At 38.2% G+C, this 3,863-nt stretch overlaps 1 pseudogene; it reads right to left on the reverse strand.

Annotated features, from left to right (window-relative positions):
• Positions 1-1,719: 1,719 nt before the first annotated feature.
• LOC101577991 lies at positions 1,720-2,395 on the reverse strand (annotated as a pseudogene).
• Between the last annotated feature and the right edge of the window lie 1,468 nt (positions 2,396-3,863).

Here is a 3,863-nt window from a genome sequence, read left to right on the forward strand (position 1 = left end):
AATAATATACATGAGATAATTTTAATTCTTTTACATCTGCTTAAGTATGTCCTATGGCCTGTATATGGTCTACTTTAGAGATTGTCCCATGTGCAGCTGAGAAGAATGTATATTCTGATGTTGGGTGAAGTGCTCTGTAAACATCTTGTTATAGTTTGTATGTACTTGTTCCCCAAAGGCCTCACGTAAGTCATGGGGCAGACTTCTAGGGTTTATGATTAACTCATGATCCGCTGGGATTATGGATATGAGTGCTGCTGGAATTATGGGTGCAAGTACTACGCCCAGCCTGGGGCAGATAGCCTGAATGTAACATAAGGGAGACAGACTTGCTCTCTGTTGTTGTTGTGACTGCTCCTGTCCTCTTTGCTCTTGCACTTTTGCTGTTTTCTGCTGCCATGAGCTGCTGCTCTCTGCCATGTGCCAGTTTGCCTTGAGCCAGCTCAGTGTGGACTGAAACTTCTACTAACTGTGAGCTAAATAACCTTTCCTTCCTTAATTTTGGGTGCTGGGTATTTTACCCCTTCAGTGAGAGAAGAGCAACCAAGACACACCTACTAAGTCCATTTGTTCACAAACAGTTCAGCTCTGTTTTTCGTTGCTAATTTGTCTAGTTGATCTATGTCTCTGTGATAATGGGATACTAAGGTTCCCCCACTACGACTGTGTTAATACTTATTTGATTTTTCATGTCTATTAGTACTTGTCTAATATAGTTGGGTGCTCCTATATGTGGTGCATATATTTTTATAATTGTCCTCTCTTCCTCTTGATTTTTTTTTCCCCCTTAACAAGTTTTAATGACCTTCTTTATCTCTCTTGATCATTCTTGGCTTGAAGTTCACATCATATGCAAACAGAATAGTTACCCTGCTTTTTTTCTGGGTTCCGGTCACATGCAGTATTATTTTCCATCCTTTGATTCTTCAGTCTGTGAGTTTCTTTTTGAGTTGAATGTGTTTCTTGTATGCAGCATGTTGTTGGATCCTTTTTTTTATGTTAAAAGTATATCCTTTTGAAAAATATTTATTGAGTATAAATAAATGTCCTATACATTCAATATCAAGAGATATTCATTATTGATAACAAGTCAGACTGTAATACTGAAGAAACCATAGAATTAAAATGTCCACTGATGATATAGTAGTGACAATTCCATTCCAGTGCTGGACACAGTACTTTGCTCACAAGACACAACAAAATTCCATCATTAGGCCACCTATAATACCACAATAGAAAGTGGTCCTGAAACATAACATGAATAGTCTTAAAATTCTCATCTTTATATTATCAATTTATCAAGGTCACATTGAAACTGTAGAATTATACTGTCATAGAACTTATTAAAGATTCTCATCGCCTTGATTTTATTTCAGTTATTAATAAATGAAAACAAGTCAAAGACAAAGATTCTTTTTAAGTTAATCTTTCACAAGAGAAAAAACAAATTTTAATATAAAGTTTCCCCCAAGCACTGAGTTTCTTTTTCTTTTCTTTTCTTTCTTTCTTTTTTTTTTTTTTTTTTTTTGGCAGAACTGGGGATTGAACTCAGGTCCTTGCGCTTGCCAGGGAAGTGCTTATTCCACTGAGCCATCTCCCTGACCTCTCACTGAGTTTCTTAATGAAAAAAAAAATGTATAATTAACCTTTCCATTAAAGAAAGGAAAGAAAGTAAAATTTGTTTCAAACTTGGAAATATTTCCTAGTCCCAGAATATGTTTATTTTACATGATATACTTGAATGAGCCAAGTCTGTGAAGCAGGGGTCTGTGGCAATCCAGATTCATCCACCAGGACTCCATCCTCGTTTTCAGCGTCCGTCCGTGGGAACATCTTCCAGTATTGCAGGTGCAGATGCTGCCTCATCCAAGTATGAACTATCTTCATCAGCCAGCAGCTCATCACCCAGTGTATCCAACTCTGCTTCTAGGTCGTCTTCATCTAATTCTAGGGTGCTGTAACTGCACCTCAGCACTTCTTGAATTTCATTTGCATCTTCCATCATATCCTCTCATTGGTCTTGTAAATCCTCAATGTGATTGATTTTCACTTCCTTGTATGCTTTCTTCATTTCCTTTTCTCCCTGTTTCATAGCGTCAACCGTGGTCTTGGTGGCCTTCAGTGACTGGACGGTATAGTTGGCTTGTTCCATGTTAAAGGACTGTTGAGCAAGGTTGTCCCACTGCTGTTCATACATCTGCTTTTGTTTTAAAACTCGCAAAGCTTCAGGACCCTCTGTCATCTTCTTGATTTGATCCTTGTACTTCACTAGCTCAAAGTCCAGCCGGGAAATTGTCTTATCAGTAGATTCTGCCCTGCTGTCCACCATGCCAATGAAGTCAGTCAGCCTGGGCGGCGGAGTTTTGGGTTTCGCTTTCCCAAAGAATCGTTTCATCTTGGTCAGCCGCGAAGAAACCAAACACTCATTTTGTTGAATCTTGTTTCTTGGTCTGTTCTGCCAATCTGTTTCTTTTGATTAGTGAATTGAGGCCATTCACATTGATAGTTATAACTGATATGTATTAGATTGTCTTGTGTTATTTTCCTGCTGATGGTTCCCTGCTTTTCCCCTCTGTTTCATTGCTTACCTTGCCTGGTGCTTTCTTTCTGTGGTTCTTAAAATTGTGGTCATTTTTGTATCTGTCTAGAATGTTTCAGTTCTCTCTCTCTCTCTCTCTCTCTCTCTCTCTCTCTCTCTCTCAATGGCTTTGAATATCCCATTCTTATGCTGAATTTCTGGGATATTTATTGTGTGAACACAAATTTATTCTGGTTAAAGCTAATCGGAGTTCTACCTACCTCACTTATTGCTATTGCTATGTCACATTCTTTTCCCATGCTTAGGAAATCTTCTGCTATTACTTCTGCAAATAGTCTTTTTTATGTCATTTGTGCTGGCATCTGTTAATCTTTTTTTTTTTTTTTTTTTTTCTCGCGGAACCAGGGATTGAACTCAGGCCCTTGCCCTTCCAGGGAAGCGCTTATTCCACTGAGCCATCTCCCCAGGCCCACCTATTAATCTTATATATTGTTTTTCTTTGCATCATCTCGTTTTTTCCTGATCCCTTGTTAGCTTTAAGAGATCTTTCCTTTTCTGATGGTTAGTCACAATCCTGTCTTCAAGGTCTGAAAGTCTATCTTCTATTTCATTCAAGTGGGTCTGCCATCATTTCAGGGAATCTTTAACTTCCTGGATATCTGTTTGCATCCATTTTATGTATTCTATCTCTTGCCTATATTTGTCATTCATTGTTTCCAGCACTTTCCTATGTTCCTCTATTTTTTAAAATCTATGTGTACTCTAGATTTGGTGAGCAATTCTTTTATTATGGTGATCGTTTTATTTTTTACCTGAGAGATTATTTCAGATCTGATTTCATCTATAGCCTCCTAGGGTTGTTTCTTTATTTCAATTGCTATCATTTCTGAAATTTCAGGTGTGTCATTTCCAATTTTTTCTATGTTGATGTCTCTTCAACTTGTTCTGGGTGGGCTGGAGGTCTGGTATTGCATTGTATTCCTTTGTGCTGACATTTTCTATTTCAAAATACATTTTTACTTTGACTTCTGTGATGATCCTTGTCAGTTTGGGTAGTAGGCAGCTATATCACTACTATCAAGTCCTCTCTAGGAAAGGTCTGTTCTTCAGGGCAATTGTCTGTATATTAGAGATTCTTGGTTTGTGTCTTTCCCCAGATCCTGCCTTCCTAATTATTTGTGAGTGGCATCTTGTTTTCTGTTTGCCTCTCTCCTCATGTGTAGGGCTGTGCTGAGGTTATTACCCCAGTGCTTCCCAATATTGTTACCCAAGGGAGAATAAGTGGTTACAACAGATATGACATCCAGCTATAGTAGTACAATTG

Source organism: Octodon degus, unplaced genomic scaffold (genome assembly GCF_000260255.1).
Source record: "Octodon degus isolate 3935 unplaced genomic scaffold, OctDeg1.0 scaffold00059, whole genome shotgun sequence".
Classification (NCBI taxonomy): domain Eukaryota; kingdom Metazoa; phylum Chordata; class Mammalia; order Rodentia; family Octodontidae; genus Octodon; species Octodon degus.